Source organism: Heterodontus francisci, chromosome 1, assembly GCF_036365525.1.
Source record: "Heterodontus francisci isolate sHetFra1 chromosome 1, sHetFra1.hap1, whole genome shotgun sequence".
NCBI classification, from domain to species: domain Eukaryota; kingdom Metazoa; phylum Chordata; class Chondrichthyes; order Heterodontiformes; family Heterodontidae; genus Heterodontus; species Heterodontus francisci.
In genome coordinates this window covers 119,379,473-119,404,980 of record NC_090371.1, presented here as the reverse complement: position 1 = coordinate 119,404,980, position 25,508 = coordinate 119,379,473, and positions in this window count along the sequence as shown.

Genomic DNA, 25,508 nt, shown 5'->3' with positions numbered 1-25,508 from the left:
TTCTCCTGGGACCAATCCAAAGTGGACTACAGCTCTTAGGAATTCACTTCGATTTCCTTAATTTCTCAGCTGTCTTCCAAGGTATGAGATCACCTGCCAATACTGGACTCCCTGCTTGAGCACGGGCCTGCCTCAAAACAGAAACACCCTGGTTTTAGATGGCTGCTTTGCTCCTGAGTCTATCTGACTTCTAAAAGCCAACTGTTTTTCCAAAAACCAACTGCTTATCTGAAAACCAACTGACTGACTGTGTCAGCAAGCATCCAGAGCAAGAGACACCCCCTGCATCATCTATCGCCATAGCAATGTGTACATGTGGGATGTTCCAGATAGCAATTTAAACTAATTATTTCCAACTCCATACCTTCTCTTCGATTCTGATACCCAAATGAATAATTGATATTTCTAACAACGACAGAACAAACTCTCCTAGACTTTCTGGTTCCAACTGCCCAACTAAACGAGGCCACCTGCAGTTTTATGGCTCTCACTTCTCTAATTCTGACCCCATAAGCACTCTTGGAGAGATTTTGGAATTTTAAATCTTCTCTTTGTTCTGGGAAATCTTATGAAAAATTTAACCCCCTTACTGAGGAAGCTGCAGACTCATCAGGGGGAATTTTATTCTGGCAGCAGGGGTCTCGACATCCAGAAAAAGCAACACCGAAATCCCTGTGCCACCACTTCTCCGGAAGGCCCGCCGAATCTAGTGCCAATGAGGCACTTAAATGGACAGTGGTGGGCCTTCCACAGAATGAAGGACCCCGTTGCCGGAAGTCCTGCCCTTGGAGATCTGCCAGCCAATTAGAGGCTGACAGCTACAATGTCACCGTGGAGGTGGGAGGGATCTCTCCTTGTGGGGGTCGTGAGGGAGGGGGTGTCAGCAGCAAGTGCAGAGGGATGGCTCTCAGTGGACCCCCCCATTCCCGATACCGGGTCCCTCATTCAGGCACTAAGTGCCTTTTAACAAGGGACCCACCCACCCCCCCCCCACACCACTCCCAGAGCCGGGAAGCAGTCCGCACGGTTTTCCGTGCCGTGGTTCCCGTGCAGTGACAGGGTCGCCCACCACACATTTAATTGCGGCTGCGATGGGAAGAGGCCCTTACTTGGGGGTTAATTGCCCAGTTAAGGGCCTCAATTGGTAACGGGGCGAGAAGCTTGTTCACAGACCTTCCTGCCCCAGACTAAATTTTGGCAAAGTAGGGATGGTGGCAGGAACCGCTTCCCACCGCCACCCTTTCACTCAATTTTATCCTCTCTTCACCTTCAAATGCACTGGGAAAGAGCATAGAATTCCCCCCACTGTCTATATCAGCAAGTTAAGAGGGGTTCTCATTGTATAGGGTCTTTACACTTCACAATATGACCTTACTAAATAAACATGGGCTCCCCTTTGCTTTGTAACCACCCTAGGTTTATTTGCCAGCTTCTGAAACCAGGTGTTTTCATTTGTCTTGCATTCGAAAAACTTCAATTCCCAAATTAAACATTACCTCTACAAAAGTAATACAAATCATGAACCAGGTGGTCAGAAAACTTAGCAACAAAAATCCTCTGTATTAAAAAGAAGACTGTGGCTCTCTACAATCCAGTCATGTAAATTATCATACTTATATCACTAAAGAAATGACCACTGGAGAAGCAGGTGTACAATTACAGTGTACTAGTGTTATGCTTTAAGTAGGATGTCCAAGTGGTTGAGCAGGGCCTGAGAGAAGAAAAATATAATGCATTTCCCTTCCATAAGGTGACAGCTTTAGGGCTGGATTTTACTGCCCCCTCCCCGCCAACATTGGGTTTTGTGGCGGGGGGAGGGGGCGCTGGAAAATGCCTCCGGATACGGCCACCATGCACCCTGATGCCTGGAGGACCTGGCCCCATATTACCAGTGGTAGCGAAGCCTTGTGATGGGCCCCCCACTGCTCAGCAATGGGACTCCAATTTGAATATTTAAATACATTAAAATAATTGATTTAATTAGGTTAAGATCACCGCCTGATGTCCCGCTGCGATCTTCAGCCCAGCAGCCGGCACTCCCATGCCTTCGGATCCCCGTCTGGGGAAACAAGGTGCAACGCTGGTGGGGGTGGGGAGGTAAGTTTATCAATGCGGGAGGGTGGAGGGAAATGGGGTCAAATCAGCATCATGGGTGTAGGGGATGGTGGGAAGGGTTGTAGTTGAAAGTTTGTTCAGTTTGCAGGGGGAAGGTCAGTTGTTAAGGTAAGTGTTTTGTGGGGTAAGGGCAAATAATTAATTTAATTGTTATGGAGTATGGGAGATGGGCAAAATAGATGTATTTATTTATTTTAATTCAATTTATCTTTAAATATTTAAATTAGCCGGTAGGGCTGACGGCCCTTTAAAAAGGACACCAGTGCCTGTGCACAGGCAGCTGACACCATTGCTGGCGACGGATAGACAGCCCCCTCCATGTGATTGGGAGGGGCGGCCCGCCCCTTGGATGCAAATGAGTCGCCTCATGGCTCTATGGTGTGCGGCCTGCCCTTTCATCTCACTGCCGAGATCGGTGGCAAGATTATAAAGTCCTGCCATTAGTCTTTCTGCATTCTTTTGGTTTGTGTTAGTAACAGCAGTGTATGCAGAGTAACATCTACTCACTTTTTTGTCCATCTTGTAGAAACAAAGAAGTGAAATTATTCTTTTAGCAAAAGAAAATGGTAGCATGCCTGTTTTCGTTTCTAAAACTAATAACTAAACTGTGGGGTCTTATGTCTTCAAATATGCCTGAGGATTTGATAATAGTGGCAGGTCATTAATTTCAGGGAAAAATAGATATTTTAGCAATTTGCTTGAAGAAAAAGAAGCACAGTCTCTTTGATTCTATGATGCATCTGTTTTCTGAGCACTGTAGCTACAATTTTCTGAAAGTTTTTCAAACAATCAGTGGGAGTTACCTTGGCAGAGCTAATCAGACCAAGGCCATGTTTTTTTCTTATTTGTTTTAAAATTGACTTTGAGGCTTTAGAACCTAATGGGAATCTTACAGATGAACTGAAGTGATGCTGTAGCATTGACCAGCAGGGGGAGGCAACAGGGAGGAAAAGATTTTTGGTGAGTCAGTTTGAAGTCTGGTATTAGTCTGTGCACGATCACAGTAAAACTCCTGTGTTAACTTACTTTATAACAGCTTTAAATCTTCTCCTACATTGAATGATCAGTGAACGCCTGGGGAGAATACCTATGCTATTCAAAAACACTTCTACCATGACAGATTATTTGAAGGGAAATACAACAGGGAGTCCATTTGAATACCCCCTCAAAGTTGTTTCTAGTAAGTCTTTTAAAGGAGAGGAGGTCAGTGGCTATCCTTGACCAAAGATATGATGAAACTTCGTAAAGATGGAATGGCTCTTTATGTTGGCTTGGTTGATGCTGTTGGCATGCATCACATAACCTTACTGCTCACTCGATGGCATTGGTAATTCCCAGCCATCAGACTGTTTCATGCGCAAGTCTTCTGGACTTGTTGATGTCCATATGGCCTAGGTGCAACTGAGAGAATGTCAAGACGAAGCATCTGTGGAATTAACACTTGTTTCCTTTGAAGATAATGCCACTAGATACCTCCAACTCGTCTCAGTACGGCCAGAGGTTCTGAGTTCTGTAGCAACCTCTTGTATTGTGTCAGGCAAACCGTTGACAATGAGTTGCCATCACACCTTTAAAACTGTGTCTTTGTGAGTCTTTTCCTGTAGTTCCTTAAGCTTCCTTAGTCTGAAACGCATCAAATCTAACTGGTATACATCTTCCAGCTCTAAGTTGACTTTGTCAACTTGGACGTCTAGTGGAACGTCTTCACATTTTCTGAGGTTGGGTAATCTGCTTCGTGTGTCAGAAGTCACCATAAGATTCCCAGGCTTATATATGACCTCACAAGTCGTATCCTTGCAGTTGTTTAATAGTGGAGATGACGTGCTGGCGAGTCGTTTTTGCCACATCATTGCTAATGGTTTGTTATTTGTCTCAACTATGATATGTTTGTCAAAGAGATAAGGATGAAACCTTGTGATCCCGAATACCAGTGCTAGTGTTTCCCTTTCTATGTTGGAACAGTTGGCCTGTGTGGTTGCTGAACTTTTTGAACCAAAAGCAATTGAACAACCTTTTTTCAATAAGCATGCTCTGAGACCTTTTAACAAAGCAAATACTTCAGGAATGGTATCTTTATTCAGGTCATAATACTGCAAACATGCCTCTGTCAACAGTGACTGCTTCAGCAAATCAAGTGCATACTGATTGTCCTTGTGCCACAGGAATATGTATCCTTTTTGAGGAGTTCTCATGGAGTTGAAGACTTCATAGAAAAATGTGGGATGTTGGGAGCCAGGAAATTAAATAGACTAAGATATCTCTGTAAGTCTTCCTTGTCTTGTGGACTAGGCATGGGCTGAATTTCCTCTACCTTGCTGGAATCAGTCTAATGCCTGTATCAAAGTAGATTGAGCTGAAAAAGTTGATGTGGCTCGTTTAATAACACACTTCTTGCTGTTGAACACAAGGCCCTCTTTTCTGGCTCTTTGTGTCAGGATGTGCAGATTCCTATCGTGCTTTTTTTTGTGCTGCCCACCACTGCTGTGTCATCTGCAATACAGACACAGCCTGGAACATTTTCCATAGAGCCATAGAACCATAGAAAAGTTACGGCACAGAAAGAGGCCATTCAGCCCATCATGTCTGCGTTGGCTGAAAAAACTACCCACCCATTCTAATCCCAACTTCCAGCACCTGGTCCGTAGCCTTGCAGGTTACAGCACTTCAGGTGCAGGTCCAGGTACCTTTTAAATGAGTTGAGGGTTTCTGCCTCCATCACTGATCCGGGCAGTGAATTCCAGACACCCAACACACTCTGGGTGAAAAAGCTTATCCTCATGTTCCCTCTAATCCTTCTACAAATAACCTTAAATCTGTGCTCCCTGGTAATTGACCTCTCCACTGGAGGAAACAGGTCCTTCTGTCTACTCTATCTAGGCCTCTCATAATTTTGTACACCTCAATTAAGTCACCCCTCAGCCTCCTCTGTTTTAAGAAAACAACCCTAGCCTATTCAAACTTTCCTCATAGCTGAAATTTTCAAGCCCTGGCAACATTCTTGTAAATCTACTCTGCACTCTTTTCAGAGCAATTATGTCCTTCCTGTAATGTGACCAGAACTGTAGGCAATACTCCAACTGTGGCCTAACCAGCTTTTTATGTAGTTCCAGCATTACATCTCTGCTTTTGTATTCTATACCTCGGCCAATAAAGGAAAGCATTCCGTATGCCTTCTTCACCACTTTATCTACCTGTCCTGCCACCTTCAGGGATCTGTGGACATGCACTCCAAGGTCTCTCACTTTCTCTCAATATCCTCCCTTTTATTCTGTATTCCTTTGCTTTGTTTGCTCTCCCCAAATGCATTACCTCACACTTTTCCGGATTGAATTCCGTTTGCCACTTTTCCGTCCACTCAACCAAACTATTGATATCATTCTGGAGTCTCCAGCTATCCTCTTCACAGCCAATTTTTGTGTTATCTGCAAATTTCTCAATCATGCCTCCCACATTTAAGTCCAAATCATTTATATATATACCACAAACAGCAAGGGACCCAACACTGAGCCCTGTGGAATGTCATTGGAAACCGCTTCCATTCACAAAAACATCGGTTGACCATTACCTTTTGTTTCCTGTCACTGAGCCAATTTTGGATCCAACTCGCCACATTCCCCTGTATCCCGTGGACTTTTACTTTTCTGACCAGTCTGCCATGTGAGACCTTGTCAAATGCCTTACTAAAATCCATGTAGACAACATCCAATACGCTACCCTCATCAATCCTCCTTGTTACTTCCTCAAAAAATTCAGTTAAGTTGGTAAGACACGACCTTCCCTTAATAAATCCATGCTGACTATCCCTGATTAATTCGTGCCTTTCTAAGTGGAAGTTTATCCTATCTCTCAGAATTGATTTTAATAATTTTCCCACCACCGAGGTCAGACCGACCGGCCTATAATTATTCGGCCTATCCCTCACAACCTGTTTAAACAATGGTACAAAGTTTGCAGACCTCCAATCCTCTGGTGCCTCACCTGTATCTGGTGAGAATTTGAAAATTATCGTCAGAGCATCTGCTATTTCCTCCCTGGCTTCCTTTATCAGCTTGGGTTACAAACCATCCAGCCCTGGCGATTTATCCACTTTCAAGGATGTCAGACACTCTAGTACTTCCTCTCTCATTATGCTTATTGCATCTCATATTTTACACTACTCTTCTTCAACTACAATGTCTGCATCATCCCTCTCCTTTGTGAAGACAGAGACAAAGTACTCATTACGAACCCTGTCCACATCTTCTGCATCTACGCATAAGTTACCTTGTACATCTCTGATGGGCCCCACCCTTTCCTTAGTTATCCTCTTACTCTTAATGCACTAATACAACATCTTTGGGTTTTCCTTGATTTTACCTGCCAATATTTTTTCATGCTGGCTAAAAAAGTTCTCTTGAATGCAGTTCAGGAATTTTGTGTCCTCTGTGCCCTTCACACTGTTTGTATCCCAGTTGAGTTAGTGTAGCTGAAATCCCCAACTATTACTACTCTATTGTTTTTGGACTCAGACATTTGCCCACATATTTGTTCTTCTCTCTCCCTCTCACTATTTGGGGGTCTATAGTCCACTCCTAATAGTTAGGCTGCCCCTTTTTTTATTTCTGATCTCAACCCATATGGCCTCATTTAATGATTCATTTAGCATATCATCCCTCCTCACAGCTGTAATTGATTCTTTAACCAATAATGCGACACCCTCTCCTTTTTTATCCTCCTCGCTCTCCTGCCTGAAAATTCTATATCCAGGGATGTTGAGCTGCCATTTTTGCCCCTCTTTAAACCAAGTTTCTGTTATAGCAGTGATATCATGTTGCCATATGTCTATCTGTGCCCTCAGTTCATCAGCTTTATTTGCTACACTCATTGCATTTAAATAAATACATTTTAACACTGCCAAATTCCTGTGCTGTACACTTTATAACCTTTGCTTCTTCTGTTTTTCAGCGTCACTCGTTTTCATAATATGATCCACACGTTGTTGAAATAAATCCTGGCTTACTGATAGACCAAACAGAAGGACAATAAACAATATCTTCCAAACAGAGTTCTGAAAGTTGTTAACTCCTGTGAACTTTCAGAGAGATGGACCAACCGCTATCAGTGTTTTGCATCTGCTTCGAAGAGAATTTGGCTCTTGCAAATTTTAGATATAACTCTTCCAACTGGGGATTTTTTGAGAACATCCTTTTAACACCAGATTCAGCCTTCTGGGGTATAAACATACCCTGATGGTGCTGTCTTTTTTGATCACAGCTGTCATAGAGCTGCAACAGTCTGTGTGCCGCTGAATATGCCAAATAATTCCTTGCCTCTCCATAGTATCCAGCTTGGTTTACAGTTTGTCCTTGACTTGAACACTACATTTCCTTGGTGGATCTATAGAAGGAATTGTGCCATCTCACACATCTCCTTTAAAACTTCCCATTGTATCAAATCGGTCTGAATACATTCATTGCAAATCCTGGATGGACTCAATGGGGTCACATCTATTTCGATTGCCTGTTCTTGGCACATTGCTGATCTCATGGATTGTCATGATTCAAAGCTTGCTACATGCCAGTAGCCCTGCAACTACTAGACCATTGGTGTCAACTATGTAGAACACTTGCTGTGACCACATAGAGTTTCAATACCTGCACTCCACGTTTGTATTCCCATATAGTTGATTGAAAAACTGTTGTAAATAGTGAGTATTGCCTTTGTAGGTTGTATCATGGCTTCCCATCTTGCCAGATACATATTCTTTAGTATTCTCAGTGTCAAAATATTTGCACTTGCCCCTGTATTGACCTCGAGTCACAGTCTGCGCTGGCCACTCTTCTCTCGACATAAAATGTTGATGGTGGTGAATGCTTCCTGCTGTGTAACCGCATCCATCTGGTGTGCAACTGTTACTGTGTGAAAAGCTTGTTCACCATCAGTGCTCCTTCTATTACTCACATCCTTGTCTATCTCATGGACATGTCTGTGTTTAGATTGGCCTCTTAAGAATGTATCCCTGTTTCTCCACAAGGTGGTGTCTGTTTCTTTCACGTCATGGCCTGCTGTGACTTCTGGCCTGTTTTTCATTATCAGACCACCTGCACAGCCTTGCCCAGTGCCCTTTCTTACCACACACCTTGCAGTTATCCAAGTAAGCTGGACAATTTCTTGGTTGGTGCGTCACACTGCACCTGCCTCACTTTTGCCTTGCTGAGGTGACCTGGTTACCTTGCCTATGGTTGTTGCTCTTAGTGCTCGTACGCACTGCCTGCTTGCAGCTACGGCCTCGACCTTCCTGCCTTCTTTTAGGAGACATTCGATGTTATACCCTTTTTCTTTGTCTGACAGATCTTTCTGATTACTAGATTGATACCTGGAATGAGCAGGTTCTCTTATGAGGAAAGGTTGGACAGACTGGGCTTGTTTTCACTGGAGTTCAGAAGAGTGACGGGAGACTTGATTGAAGTTTATAAGATCCTGAACAGTCTAGACAAGGTGGACGTGGAAAGGAAGTTTCCTCTTGTGGGTGAGTCCAGAACTGGGGGGCATAGTTTTAAAATTAGGGGTCGCCCTTTTAGGACAGAGATGAGGAGAATTTTCTTCTCTGAGGATTTTGCGACTTTGGAATTCTCTGCCTCAGAAAGTGGTGGGGGTGGGGGTCATTGACAATTTTTAAAGCGGAGGTAGATAGATTCTTGTTAGGCAAGGGAATCAAAGGTTATCGGGGGTAGATGGGAGTGTGGAATTCGAAACCCAAACAGACCAACCATGATTTTATTGAATGGCGGAGCAAGCTAGAGGAGCCGAATTCTTCTGCTCCTAATGCATATGTATGTTTGTAAAAGCTTCTGTCGAGGTAGATGCAATCAGCAATTCCATTAGTTGTTCGGATAACTCCACTTCCGAGAAATCTCGGACTTTTCCTTTCTCGCAGCATCTGCTGACAATTTGATCGATCGTGTCCTTGGACTACTCTCTGTATGCCATCAGTTCCAGACGATGGATTCTAAAATTAATCTTGACCTTCAGCTGGTCCTCTAATGTAGTCCAGAGGCTCGCTGGGTCCTTCAGGTCCACCTCAGATAGTCCTGATGTGTTGATGCGATGGAGCCCTTCAGTGCCAATCACGATTTTTATTTTAATAGCTTGCCTCCGTGACAGCAAGATCCAAAAAGCACAACTCCATGCGCTGTTTAAAGAGTTGGAATTCATGGAGGAGATCTTGGGCTTCCAATTCATTGATGGGTATTTCGTAGTCATGAAACCAAATTTCTTGTCTGCAAGAATTCTTAGCTGGAGCTTTCCCGTTTAATGGTTTCCCCTTTCTGCTTTTTTTAGGCTTTTCCTGAAGGGAAAAAAACTTGCACGTCTGCTGTGCCCAGAGTGTTGGACTTCAGCCATACCCTGAGCTCTGTGCCTGCAGTGCGGGCTTTCAGCCTGCGATTGGAGAGATTCCACCCATGAAGCGATGATGGCGGGAAAACACACAGCGTGCAATGGCGGTGCCATTACCAAGCCCCAACGTCAACCGACTCTGCTTGCTTTTCCTGAGCCCAATTCCGCCTGATTCCTGCCTTTTCTTGCCGGATACAGTCAAAATAAACAGTCCCCTTCATGTCTTCACGCTCTCCCGAGCATCAAATTCAGAGATGGTTGTTGAACCTGACAGTGCCCTACCATTGCTGCTACCTCCAACGATGTGTTGTGTTGTCTGGTCTTCAGTGAACTCTGACAGGAGATATCGCTGTTCCTGATGTCTCACTCGAGATCACTGCTCCCTTGAATACCGTAGATGAGTCAATCTGCAGGACTACTACTTTGATGCGTTCTGCTGCCTCCATGCTGTGGTCTTCAAATCCACATTGTTGTCACTGGTGCCACCATACTGTGTTATTGCTTTCTTCAGTAATAAGGTACCAAACAATCTTGAGCTGAATGTAGTTAAATAGTGGGTTCTTTATTGTAAATTAACAAATTTACAAGAGAGCTCTATCATACACATGTGACCAGGTGATCAACACGACTCCAACTGCTCTATCAGATGTTGGTTGACATCACTTCCTGCGATGACATATGAAGTATGTCAGAGACCAGAAGCAGCAGCGAGAGCGGCGGCAGTGAGAGCGGGAACAGGCGAGAGGAGCCGGGAGATAAAAGGAGCCGAAGCCAGAGACCAGAAGCAGCAGCGAGAGCGCTCTGTTCTGTTCTGTTCTGTGGACCTGCTTGACCAGCAAAAAATGAAGTGTGACGTCACAGGAGAGCTGGTAAGTGATTGGTGGGTATTTCTTTCTTCCATTTGAGCAGCGGGAGCGGTGAGAGCATGAGCCAGGGGGCAGCCGGCAGGGTAAGTTGAGCTATAAAGTACTTACCTCGTGATTCAGCGGACGCGGACACGGGGACTGCTGGGTAAGTGAACTTATATATTCGGGCAGTGGCTAAACCCGAAACACTACACGTGTAGTGTCTCCCACCCATCCTCCTCCTCTAACCAAAAAAAAAGGACTCTTGTGTGGAGGGTTTGGTAAGGTAAGGTTTTCCTTTATTTATTTATTTAAAAAAAAATCTCTTTTGTCAATTTAGAGCAGAGGGGATGGAAGCTAAGGCAGTTGCATGCTCCTCTTGCAGGATGTGGGAGGTAAGGGTCACCACTTGTGTCCCTGCAGACTTCACCTGCGAGAAATGCACCCAACTCCAGCTCCTCACAGACCGCGTTAGGGAACTGGAGCTGGAGCTGGATGAACTTCAGATCATTCAGGAGGCTGAGGGGGTGATAGAGAGCAGTTATAGGGAAGTAGTGACATCTAAGTTACAGGATAAAGGTAGCTGGGTGACCGTCAGGGGAGGGAAAGGGAATAGGTGTACAATGCAGGGATCCCCTGTGGCCGTTCCCCTCAATAATAAGTATACCGTTTTGGATACTGTTGGGGAGGATGACCTACCAGGGGAAAGCCACAGCGGCCAGGTCTCTGGCACTGAGCCTGGCTCTGTGGCTCAGAAGGGAAGGGGGGAGAATAGGAGAGCGATAGTGATAGGAGATTCAATGGTGAGGGGAACAGACAGGAGATTCTGTGGTCGCGAACGAGACTCCCGGATGGTATGTTGCCTCCCGGGTGCCAGGGTCAGGGATGTCTCGGATCGAGTCTACAGGATTCTTAAGGGGGAGGGGGAGCAGCCAGAAGTCGTGGTACACATCAGTACCAATGACATAGCTAGGAAAAGGGATGAGGACCTGTAAAGTGAATATAGGGAGTTAGGTTGGAAGCTAAAAGGCAGGACGAGCAGAGTAGTAATCTCAGGATTGATACTGGTGCCATGTGCTAGTGAGGCTAGAAACAGAGAGCGAGTGCAGCTGAACACATGGCTACAGAGCTGGTGTAAGAGGGAGGGCTTCAGATATGTGGATCATTGGGATACCTTCTGGGGAAGGTGGGACCTGTACAAGAAGGACGGGTTGCATCTGAACTGGAGGGGCACCAATATCCTGGGCGGGAGGTTTGCTAGAGCTCTTCGGGACGGTTAAAACTAGTTTGGCAGGGGGATGGGAACCGGAGCTACGGATCAGTGGATGGGGTAGCTGTTGAACAGGCAGATACAGAGTGCAGAGAGTCTGTGAGGAAGGTTAGACAGTTGACAGGGCAAAGTTGCAGCCAGTATGATGGGTTGAAGTGTGTCTATTTTAACGCAAGAAGTGTCAGGAATAAGGGTGATGAACTTAGAGCATGGATCAGTACTTGGAGCTACGATGTTGTGGCCATTATGGAGACTTGGATATCACAGGGGCAGGAATGGTTTTTGGATGTTCCGGGGTTTAGATGTTTCAAAAGGAATAGGGAGGGAGGTAAAAGAGGTGGGGGAGTGGCATTGCTAATCAGGGATAATATCACAGCTGCAGAAAGGGAGGTCGTCGAGGAGGGTTTGTCTACTGAGTCAGTATGGGTGGAAGTCAGAAATAGGAAAAGAGCAGTTACGTTATTGGGAGTTTTCTATAGACCCCCCAATAGCAACAGAGACACGGAGGAACAGATTGGGAGGCAGATTTTGGAAAGGTGCAGAAGTAACAGGGTTGTTGTCATGGGTGACTTCCACTTCCCTAATATTGATTGGAATCTCCTTAGTGCAAATAGTTTGGATGGAGCAGTTTTTGTCAGGTGTGTCCAGGAAGGTTTCCTGACTCAATACGTAGATAGGCCGACTAGAGGGGAGGCTATGTTGGATTTGTTGCTTGGCAACGAACCAGGCCAGGTGGCAGATCTCTCGGTGGGAGAGCATTTCGATGATAGTGATCACAACTCCCTGACCTTTACTATAGTCATGGAGAGGGATAGGAGCAGACGGGATGGGAAAATATTTAATTGGGGGAGGGGGAATTACAATGCTATTAGGCAGGAACTGGGGAGCTTAAATTGGGAACAGATGTTCTCAGGGAAATGCACGACAGAAATGTGGAGGTTGTTTAGGGAGCACTTGCTGCGACTGCTGGATAGGTTTGTCCCGATGAGGCAAGGAAGCGATGGTAGGGTGAAGAAACCTTGGATGACAAGAGATGTGGAACAGCTAGTCAAGAGGAAGAAGGAAGCTTACTTAAGGTTGAGGAAGCAAGGATCAGACAGGGCTTTAGAGGGTTACAAGGTAGCCAGGAAGGAACTGAAGAATGGACTTAGGAGAGCTAGAAGGGGACATGAAAAAGTCTTGGCGGATAGGATTAAGGAAAATCCCAAGGCGTTCTACACTTATGTGAGGAACAAGAGGATGGCCAGAGTGAGGGTAGGGCCAATCAGGGATAGTGGAGGGAACTTGTGCCTGGAGTCGGAGGAGGTAGGGGAGGTCCTTAATGAATACTTTGCTTCAGTATTCACTCGTGAGAGGGACCTTGTCGTTTGTGAGGACAGCATGAAACAGGCTGATATGCTCGAACAGGTTGATGTTAAGAAGGAGGATGTGCTGGAAACTTTGAAAGACATGAGGATAGATAGGTCCCCGGGGCCAGACGGAATATACCCAAGGTTATTACGGGAAGCGAGGGAAGAGATTGCCGCGCCTTTGGCGATGATCTTTGTGTCCTCACTGTCCACTGGAGTAATACCAGATGATTGGAGGGTGGCAAATGTTATTCCCTTGTTCAAGAAAGGGAATAGGGATAACCCTGGGAATTACAGACCAGTCAGTCTTACGTCGGTGGTGGACAAATTATTGGAGAGGATTCTGAGAGACAGGATTTATGATTGTTTGGGAAAGCATAGTTTGATTAGAGATAGTCAGCATGGCTTTGTGAGGGGCAGATCATGCCTCACAAGCCTTATTGAATTCTTTGAGGATGTGACAAAACACATTGATGAAGGAAGAGCAGTGGATGTGGTGTATATGGATTTTAGCAAGGCGATTGATAAGGTTCCCCATGGTAGGTTCATTCAGAAAGTAAGGAGGCATGGGATACAGGGAAAGTTGGCTGTCCGGATACAGAATTGGCTGGCCCATAGAAGACAGAGGGTGGTAGTAGATGGAAAGTATTCAGCCTGGAGCTCGGTGACCAGTGGTGTTCCACAGGGATCTGTTCTGGGACCTCTGCTCTTTGTGATTTTTATAAATGACTTGGATGACGAAGTGGAAGGCTGGGTTAGTAAGTTTGCCAATGACACAAAGGTTGCTGGAGTTGTGGATAGTGTGGACGGTTGTTGTATGTTGCAACGGGACATTGACAGGGTGCAGAGCTGGGCTGAGAAGTGGCAGATGGAGTTCAACCTGGAAAAGTATGAAGTGATTCATTTTGGAAGGTCGAATTTGAATGCAGAATACAGGCTTAAAGACAGGATTCTTGGTAGTGTGGAGGAACAGAGGGATCTTGGGGTCCACGTCCATAGATCCCTCAAAGTTGCCACCCAAGTTGATAGGATTGTTAAGAAGGCGTATGGGGTGTTGGCTTTCATTAACAGGGGGATTGAGTTTAAGAGCTGCGAGGTTATGCTGCAGCTCTATAAAGCCCTGGTTCGACCACACTTGGAATATTGTGTTCAGTTCTGGTCGCCACATTATAGGAAGGATGTGGAAGCTTTAGAGAGGGTGCAGAGGAGATTTACCAGGATGCTGCCTGGACTGGAGGGCGTGTCTTATGAAGAAAGGTTGAGGGAGCTAGGGCTTTTCTCATTGGAGCGAAGAAGGATGAGAGGTGACTTGATAGAGGGGTACAAGATGATGAGAGGCATAGATAGAGTGGATAGTCAGAGACTTTTTCCCAGGGCGGAAAGGGCTATCACCAGGCGGCATAATTTTAAGGTGATTGGAGGAAGGTTTCGGGGAGATGTCAAAGGTAGGTTCTTTACACAGAGAGTGGTGGGTGCGTGGAATGCACTGCCAGTGGTGGTAGTAGAAGCAGATACATTAGGGGCATTTAAGCGACTCTTGGATAGGTGCATGGATGATAGTAGAATGAAGGGTATGTCGGTAGTTTGATCTTAGAGTAGGTTAAAGGGTCGGCACAACATTGTGGGCCGAAGGGCCTGTACTGTGCTGTACTGTTCTATGTTCTATGTTCTATACTCAGACAATTAAAGTGATATCACAACAGTTAACAGCCTCCAAACCAACCTACTCAGAAATCCACATCAACACACTTTTCATTTGACTATATGGAGTGTGCAAAATCTCATATAGGGACAGAACTCTCCTTCCTAACCAGCTGCATGAAAATATCATTGGGTGAGGTGATCAGGTCTGCAGAACATTTCCTTCACTTCTGCCCCACATCTTCCCATTTTCCTTTGGAAACAGTCGTGACAAACACTGGAAAGTGGTGTTAATGGCCCCGAGCCCTCTTTTTGGAGGGAAAGAGCCTCACAGCAGTTTCCACTTCCTTGAATTTAGCCCCTAAACATTGACCTACTGTGGTACCCAGTCGGAACAATTGTTTCAGTCTTCAGAGCAGTTCAGAACCATCAACATTTCCCTCTTCACACAGATAGGTTCCCCCTGGGCTGTGGAAATCCCATTCAGGAGCTTGCCGCAATTCAATAACGAGGCCGAGGAACATCAGTTGGGATCGGGCAGATTTAAAGGGGCAGAGAGAAGTCCTGGAGTCAATCCTAAAGATGATAATACCAACCCTGTTGTCATTAAAGTATGCAACCCAAGAATCTTTTTAAATTTAAAGTAACTATCAGTAAATCATCGTCTGTTGCATCCTGCTTGCTACACTTGCAAGGAAGTTTCCAAAATTAAAAGCAGATGTCAGGTGCTACTCTATAATGTTATTTGGTGGAGTGTTGAATTTCTCCTGTCGAATAGGCCTTCCTGTTTTGTGTTTACATTGACTTTTTGACAGGATGAATTTCACCTTCCTTGTGTCTTGCATCTTTTTTTGGTGATAAATGCCCTGAACTATCTGATGACATTATTTCCACTCTAATTATTCAACAGTATTTGTGCATACGAATGAGACTGTAGAATTCTCCCAATGAGTTAGTGCACGAAATGCATACCAGGCAGGTCTCAGGTTTGATCTCTGGGCTGTATGATTTAGCTGAGCTCAGCTGGGCCAGCAGTGGGCACACTAAAGCTGGCCTCAGTGTTCTTTGTCTGCAAAGAGGGAAAAGCTTCAGCCAGGCATTCCTCTCTTAATCACTATCCAGTGGTTCCTCCTGGAAAGTGCTGTGTAGTGACATTGGGTGAGGATAGGATTAAGTTTGACCACAATAAAAATAGGAAATACTGGAAAGTCAGGCAGCATCTGCAGTGAGAGAAATGGAGTTAACGGGCAGGATTTTCCCTGCAGGCTTCTGAACTCCAGCATCAAGCTCAAATGGGTGTCAGAATCCAATACTGTGTGGGAAACAATCACTCATTGTGATTTTTCCCAAAGCGACCAATTAATAGCCAGAGGGTGGGCTCGCTATCCAATTAAAGATGGCAAGCGGGCTTTCGGAAGTCCACTAGGTGGCCTTCTGGCTTGAAAGCAGCAGCAGGTAAGTGAGGGAGAGGGCACTTCTAAGTGGAGACTCTTTTGAAAGTTACTGTTGAATTGGCTTCCGTCATCCATTCAGGCAGTGTATTCCACATCATAACCACTAGCTGCTTAATTATTCCTCATCTCCTCTCTGGTTCTTTTGCCAATTATGTTAAATCGGTGTCCTCTGATTGCTGACTCTTCTGCCAGTGGAAACAGTTTCTCTCTATTCATTCTATGAAAACCTGTCATGATTTTGAACACCTCTATTAAATGTCCCCTTAATTTTCTCTGGTCTAAGGAGAACAGTCCTAGCTTCTTTGAAATTTTTCCATCTACCGCTTGCCTTAGATTCAAATGATAGACATATGCACATCCTTCAGATATTACTGCTGTCAAGCACATTCATTATCGTTGAGGCATAAGATTTAATTCAGTGACATAATATTTTAAAAGTCCCATTTAAAGGTATTTGCCATTTTTTTTGGGGGGGGGGTGAAAAATTGAATTCTGGAGAGGTTGCTGTGCTCATCATCGGTTTGTCATAAATAATGTAATGACATGTCATCATGTTGGGAAGTTCTTGTGATGCAAGTGACATTTTCATAACAAATTATGCTGCTGCACTGATAAGATATTCATAAATGGAGCTCCCAAAGTCTGCTTGCTTATTTTATCAGACAGATGATGGTCCTTTAATCTAAAGTTGTTTTTGTGGAAAATTGACATTTTTACATGGATTGTGCCCTGGTGTGAGATTAAATTATATTGTTGAGTTTTGCTGTGATGTTATGCAGAGTAGCAACAACATAATGTGTAAATTAGCTGTCAAAGTGGTTGACAATACACTGGTTGACAAGTTGCCGTTTGTATCAGATACTGTGGTGATTGCTGAATTTGCTTCTGGCTTTTCAGCTTTCTCCCCAACATAAACTTTATTTTGGCGATGGAGAAATAAAGACAAAAAAAGGTTGGCTGGAATTTTGTAGTAATAATGACAGCAAAACTGCCAGTTTTCACCATTGTTACTTTTGGAGTCCACACATGCACGGTGGAATGTGGAAATCCAGGGGCAGGAATTTCCTGCGGGCTTCTGATCCCTGCTGTCTGGGTCATAAGGTGCACTGTGTGGGAACCAGTCACTCACCTGTGATGTTCCCAGAATTGGCCAACTAATGGCCAGAGGGCAGGCTCGCTGTCTTATTAAGGACCGTGGGTGGGATTTTCAAGCTGAAACGCCAATGGGAGGTCCTGCAGCATGAAAGCAGCAGCAGGATGCCATGATAGGTAAGTGAGGGAGAACGCACCCAAAATAGAGGTGCCCTCTGTCCAACTTTTTCAAATTTAACATAAAGAAAAGGCCTTTACAGCTGGTCTACCATTGTCCCCACCTACCTGCAAAAACCTGGAGGCTGACTGGAAAATCCTAGCTGGCATCCCAAAACAGGATTTAATAGGCCCTTAACCTGCGGGTAGACCTACCGCTTCCCATCCCTCCTCCGGGAAAATGACCTGGTTGTGGGGATGGAGCTGGAGAACGCACATGCAAGCCGGTGGCATGAAATTCCGAGACCGTCTGCCTCCATTCCCACCCCCGGCAGGGGTCTAAAACTCCAGCCCCAGAAGTTACTGTCAGTGAATCTATGGTTGAAGATACCCCAAACCCCCCCACCCCCACCCACCAAACTGAAATCAATTAGAAATCCCTGATGAGAACTGGCCCTTTTATGCTCTTAGTCTCGCTGTAAAAAAGCTTGAATAAGTTACAACTTGTTGAATGAGGTGTAATTGGGTATTTAACTGTATACTAAGTTCATAATTACTACTGAGGAACATCACTGGCCCTGAAAAACTAATTTTGTATTTTTGGGAAGTCAAATTTGATTTACAAAATCCACATACTTTAAAAAAATATTTTTTTTTAAAGTTTATTTATGATATTTCAGCTTTTACCCAAATCCCATGTGTATGTTCCAACCATTTATTTCGTTCTTTGTAAAATTTTAATTTAAAGTGAAGGATAATCAGTGCATTTTACTTTCTGGTTTACTGTCAATGAGAATACTTCAATGTGATGGGCTGCTTACCCTACTTGATGATATCACTGTGGTTGGACACCTGGCGATCACTTTGACCAGGTGCCAGATTCAAACTGACATCAGGAAATGGCAAATCCATGGCACAGATATCGCTCGATCTTTGTGGACAGCTTTCTCTAAGGTCAGTAGTTTGAACCATCACCTCACCATTGCAACCACAATCCGGGCCATTGCCTTGATTCTTTGATAGTGAGACTTCTCAGGAGATAGAAGTGCACTTTTCAATTTTTAATATAAAAGATCCTTAGGCCTTAATTTGTTGAAAATTTGAGCTCAGTAATGGCATACCTATGACACACACCATTTTTATGGTCCAGAAATTCCAGGAAAAAGAGGCTTGAGTAGCTCATGCCATTACATACACCAGACTATAATTTGCTGGGACATCTGTGCTGTGCTATAGAGACCTTTGCCAACAAAGTTGAACACCTAATTATCATAGCTCCGTCTCTGTTAAAATCAATGGCAAGATCAAGTTTGCTGAATTAACAATGCTTAGGCCATTACAGAAAGACGCTGGTGGGCTTCATATGTTTGGTGCAATAACAGGGATCTTATTTTACTGTTTAAATTAAAAAAACATTGTATTACCCTCAATAGATTTTTTGTATTAATCTGGGACACATTTTTGACAGTATCTGGGACCACCTGTGTGAAGTTTTAGTTTTAGTTTTAGAGATACAGCACTGAAACAGGCCCTTCGGCCCACCGAGTCTGTGCTGACCATCAACCACCCATTTATACTAATCCTACACTAATCCCATATTCCTACCACATCCCCACCTGTCCCTATATTTCCCTACACCTACCTATACTAGGGGCAATTTTTTTATGATGGCCAATTTACCTACCAACCTGCAAGTCTTTTGGCTTTTTCCTATTTATTCCTATCTTTTTTCTGTCCTTTAACCAATCCTCTATCTATGCTCATACATTACCCCCAACTTCATGAGCCCTTATCTTGTGCAACAGCCTTTCGTGCGGCGCCTTATTGAATGTCTTTTGAAAATCCAAACATGCTACATCCACTGTTCCCCTTTATCTACTCTGCTAGTTATATCCACAAAAAACTCTAACAGATTTGTCCAACATGACTTGCCTTTCATAAAACCATGTTGTCTCTGCCTAATCATATTATGATTTTCTAAATGCTCTGTTACCACATCCTTAATATTCTATTCCAATTTTTCCCGATGACTGATGTCAAGCTAACTAGCCTGTAGTTCTGTGATTTCTCTCTTCCTCCTTTCTTGAATAGTGATGTTACATTTGCTACTTTCTAATCCACTGGGATCACTCCATAATCTAGGAAATTTTGGAACATCACAACCAGTGCACCCACTCTCTATGCAGCCATCTCTTTGAGAACCCTAGGATGTAGGCCAGCAGGTCCAGGGGATATGTCACCTTTCAGTCCCATTAATTTCTCTTCTTTTCCTTTACTAATACTAGTTATTTGAAGTTCCTCACTCTCATTAGACCCTTACTTCTCTACTATTTCTGGTATGTTTCTTGTGTTTTCTACTGTGGAGATGGACACAAAACGTCTCCTCCATTTCCTTATTCCCCATTATAATTTCTTCTATCTCAGCCTCTAATGGACCCGTGTTTATTTTCAGCACTCTCCTTTCTACATACTTGTAGAAGCTCCTACAATCTGTTTTCGTATTTGTGGCTAGTTTGCTCTCATATTCTATTTTCTCCCTCTATCATTTTTTGGTCATCCTTTGCTAGCATCTAAAACATTCCCGATCCTTAGGCTTACTACTATTCTTGGCAATATATAAGCGTCTTCTTTTAATCTAACACTTTCTTTAACCTCTTTAGTTTGCCATGGAAGGATCTCTTTACCCATAGAGATTTTATTTCTCAATGGAATGTAGTTTTGTTGAGAATTATGAAAATATTTCATAGAGTCACAGAATCAGTCCAAAGAGAAGGGATGCACTGCTGGACCTGGTTCTTGGGAATGAGGCGGGCCAAGTGGATCAAATATCAATAGGAGAATATTTAGGGGACAGCAATCATTGTATCATAAGATTTAGGCTGGCTACAGAAAAGGACAAAGAACAATCGTGAGTAAGAATAATTAACTGGGAGAAAGCCAATAAATAAATAAATAAATAAAGTGCAAAGTAATAGAAATTATATCTGGCAAGATCGGGTTGACCTTTTCTAGTCTTGAACTACTGACTGAATGTGACTTTCTTTTTGTTCTAATTTTGATTGTTAATCCTAGGCCTTGTGAATATAATAGTAATCACTACACATGCCAATTTCCCATTTATTAAAATCTAAGCAATAAATTATAAATAGTACTGGGATTACAGACTGCTTGAGCAACTGAAGACTAAAAGGCTCTGGGTTCCATGCTGTTTGTGCAAGCTCAATGGGAAGTTGGTGAGCGTCTCTATTCCATCTCATGAATGAACCAGACAGATATAACTAGTGCTTCAAGAGAATCAGCTCTCTATAATTTGGATTTGTGTTCATTTCTGTCCATCAGTTTAACCTTGAAACACTTATTTAACACAATTCCAGGGCCCAAGTAGCATCACATCGCAATCAGTTTTTAATATGGCTATTGGTTGCTTTGCTCCCGATCCACCACCATGCTCACTGTGGCACATTCTAATTCATTTCCCAGAAGATTCTGGCATAAATTTGCCACTGGAGGACTGAGGAGCACAATGTTCTAATTTACAGGGTTCAATGCCAAAATTGCCCTTTCAGTGAATTCTGGGCCCTTATTTTAACAACTTGCATACAACTGTATATTTTAGTAATTTGTCTCTTCTTCACTGCTTGGTGTCCATAGAACTGGAGGAAATTCCACTTAACACTCAGTATAGCTTGAATAAAATGCTGGGTTACGACACTAATGTGTGCCACTTTGCACCAAATCTGGCCATTTGCCTCCTCAAATGAGTTCCTAGAAGAATATTCAGAACAGAAATTTTCAAGCAGGGCACCAATAGGATAATCAATTTAGCCTGACATTCCTTAACCAGGATTTTCAAAACACAATTCCCCAAACTTTAACTAGCTATAGCTAGAAAAGATGGATCCAGTTCTTGAAAGGTAATATGGAGTCAAGCTGTGTTTATAATATCACAGGCCAATAGATGTCACCATATCTGCAGTTCAGATATTTGTCTAGGTTTGCAGAGTATGTGCTATACCTAATGATAGTATTCTATTTTCTATAATAAAAGGATATGTATTTTTAGAAAAATATTTTTCATACAACATTTTGCAGTTAAAAAAAACTCCTCTAATATACTAGTTGAATAACTTTATACATGAATCACTCAACTGTCTATTTTAACCTTCTATTTCTTTCAATTACTAGGTATGCAACACAAGCTTTTTTATATGCATACGTTTGGGGAAGGTTTTTTTTCAATACTTAACCTTTTGATCTCATCAAACTAATTGCAGCTCTAAACAACAAGTCGGTTTTAATGATAAAAAGCTGGGTTGGAGAAAAAAGCCAAGACCTTCTCGGTAGATAAATTAACTGTATCTTGTTATTCATTCATTTTTTTATTCAATCAATGATTATAATACTACAGAAAATGAAATAAGACATGTAATTTAAGTCTGTCAGATCTTTTATAGACCCCCAAGTGCATCAATAAAGTCAAGGACAAAATATTATTTAAAGTGCACAGATTCAATGTGACTATTTTAATGAAGTAAGCATAATTAATTTGAAAAGGGAGTTAAAGACCAGATCTGAAAGCATTCATCTGATTTTGTTTCTTACTCACCTCTCTGGATGGTTCTCAGGTGATTCTTATTCACTTGATTGAAGCTTGATTGATCATCCTCATTTAAGAAATGACATTTTTGTTCGAGCAAAGGAGGACTTTTCATCAAAACACAAGAAATAGGAGCTGGAGTCGGCCACTTGGCCCTTTGAACCGGCTTTGCCATTCAATAAGATTATGGTTGAACTTCTACCACAACTCCACTTTCTCACTCTATACCCATAGCCTTGATTCCCTTTGTGTCCAAAAATCCGTCATTCTCAGTCTTGAATACACTCACTAAAAGAGAATCCAGAGCCCTCTGGCTTAGAGATTTCTTAAGAGTCACAAGTCTCTGAGTGAAGAAATTTCTCCTCATCTCAGTTCTATATGGCTGACCCCTTATCCTGAGGCTATGACTCCTAATTCTAGACTCTCCAGCCAGGGGAAACAGTGTCTCAACATCTACCCTGTCACATCATCTAAGAATGTTATGCGTTTCAATAAGATCACCTCTCATTCTTCTAAATTCAAGAAAATATGGGTCCATTATTTAGATGAGCAAGGTGTTAATGGGAGGGACGAACTTGGAACAATCACTATCATGAGGGAAAAGGTGCTGGACAAATTGATGGGACTAAAGGCAAACAAGTCGCCAGGACCCAATGGCCTCCACCCAAGCGTTTTAGAAGAAGTGGCTGCAGAGACAGTGGAGGCATTGGTCATAATATACCAAAACTGACTGGATTCTGGTAGGATACCAGCGGATTGGAAAACCGCTAATGTGACACCCCTATTCAAGAAAGGAGGGAGGCAAAAAGCAGGAAACTATAGACCAGTTAGCTTAACATCAGTCATTGGGAAAATGCTTGCGTCGATTATTAAGGAAGAAATAGCAGGACATTTAGAAAAACATAATGCAATCAAGCAGAGTCAACATGGTTTTATGAAAGGAAAATCATGTTTGACAAATTTGTTAGAGTTCTTTGAGGATATAACAAGCAGAGTGGATAAAGGTGAACCAAATGATGTTGTGTATTTGGATTTTCAGAAGGCGTTTGATCAGGTGCCGCATGAAAGGTTATTGCAAAAAATAGGAGCTCAAAGTATTGGGGGTAATGTGTTGGCATGGATTGAAGATTGGCTAACACACAGAAGGCAGAGAGTCGGGATCAATGGGTCTTTTTCAGGTTGGAAAACCATAACTAGTGGGGTGCCACAAGGATCAGTCCTCGGGCCTCAACTATTTACTATCTAGATTAATGACTTAGAGGAAGGGACAGAGTGTAGTGTATCCAAATTTGCTGACGATACAAAAATAGGTGGGAAGGCATGTAGTGATGAGGACACAAAAAATCTGCAAAGGGATATAGATACGTTAAGTGAGTGAGCAAAAACTTGGCAGATGGTGTTCAATGTGGGAAAGTGTGAGATTATCCACTTTGGTAGGAAAAATAAATAGGCAGATTATTATTTAGATGGAGAAAGACTGCAAAACACTGAAGTACAGAGGGATCTGGGTGTTCTTGTGCATGAAACACAAAAGGTTAGCATGCAGGTTCAGCAAGTAATTAGGAAGGCAAATAGAATTTTGGCCTTTATTGCTAGGGGGGTTAGAGTTTAAAAATAGGGAAGTCCTGTTACAACTGTACAGGGTGTTGGTGAGGCCACACCTGGAGTACTGCGTACAGTTTTGGTCCCCGTATTTAAAGAAGGATATACTAGCATTGGAGGCAGTTCAGAAAAGGTTCACTAGGCTGATTCCTGGGATGAAGGAGTTGTCTTATCAAGAACGGCTAAACAGGTTAGGCCTTTATTCATTGGAGTTTAGAAGAATGAGAGGTGATCTTATAGAAACATATAAGATTTTAAGGGGCCTTGACAGGGTAGATGTTGAGAAGATGTTTCCACTGGTGGGGGAATCTCGACCTAGGGGACATAATTACAGAATAAGGGGGCACACATTTAAAACTGAGATGCGAAGGAATTTCTTCTCTCAGAGGCTGGTGAATCTCTGGAATTCTCTACCTCAGAGAGTTGTGGAGGCTAGGTCACTAAATGTATTTAAGGAGGAGGTAGATAGATTTTTGAAATCTCGGGGAGTCAAGGGTTAGGTGGAGCAGGCCGGAAAGAGGAGTTGAGGACTGGGACAGATCAACCATGATCTTATTGAATGGCGGGGCAGGCTTGAGGGGCTGAATGGCCTACTCCTGCTCCTATTTCTTATGTTCTTATGTTCATTCTACTCAATCACTTCTCATAGGATAGTCCTCTCATCCCATGAATCAATTTAGTGAACCTTTGTTGCAGTCCCCTCTAAGGTAGCTATTCCTTGTTCATAAGTCACTGAAAACTAACATGCAGGTGCAGCAAGCAATTAAGAAAGCAAATGGTATGTTGACCTTTATTTCATGAGGATTTGAATACAGGAGTAAAGAAGTCTTGCTGCAATTGTATAAAGCCTTGGTTAGGCTGCACCTGGTGTATTGTGTACAATTTTGGTCTCCTTACCTAAGGAAGGATGGACTTGCCAGAGAGAGATAGTGCAACAAAAATTCACCAGACTGATGGCAGGATTGTCCTATGAAGAGAGATTGAGGAGACTTGGCCTATATTCTCTATAGTTTAGAAGAATAAGAGGTGATCTTATTGAGGCATACAATACTCTTACAGGACTCGACAGGGTAGATGCAGGAAGGATGTTTCCGCTGGCTGGGGAGTCTAGAACCAGGGGACACAGTCTCAGAATAAGAGATAGTCCATTTAGGACTGAGATGAGGAGGAATTTCTTCATTCAGAGGGTGGTGAATCTTTGGAATTCTCTACCCCAGAGGGCTGTGGAGGCTCTGTCCTTGAGTATATTCAAGACAGAGATCGATAGATTTCTAGATATTAAAGATACCAAATGATATAGGGATAGTGTGGAAAAATGGTGTTGACTGTAGAAGATCAACCATGATCGAGTTGAAAGGCGGAGCAGGCTCAAAGGGCCAAATGGCCTCCTCCTGCTCCTATTTCCTATGTTCCTATGTGTGCTTCCTTAGGGTAGGCAGTGGCGTGGTATTGTCACTGGACTAGTAACCCAGAGACCCAGGGTATTCCTTGGAGGACATGGGTTTGAATCCCACCATGGCAGAAGGTGGAATTTGAATTCAATTCATAAAAAAATCTGGAATTAAAAAGCTAGTCTAATGATGGCCAAGAAACCATTGTCGCAAAAACCCATCTAGTTCACTAATGTCCTTTAGGGAAGGAAATCTGCTGTCCTTACCTGGTCTGGCCTACATGTGAGTCCAGACCCACAGCAATGTTAACTCTTAAAATGCCCTCTGAAATGGCCTAGCAAGCCATTAGGTTCTACCTAACTGCTAAAAAGTCAGTAAGGAATGAAACCGGACAGACCACCAGGCATCGACCTCAGCACCGAAATGACAACGGCAAACCCAGTCCAGTTGACCCTGCAAAGTCCTCCTTACTAACATCTGAGGGCTTGTGCCAAAGTTAGGAGAGCTGTCTCACAGACTAGTCAAGCAACTGCCTGACATAGTGATACTCACCAAATCATACTTTACAGAAAATGTCCCAGACACCACCATCACCAGCCTTGGGTATGTCCTGTCCCGG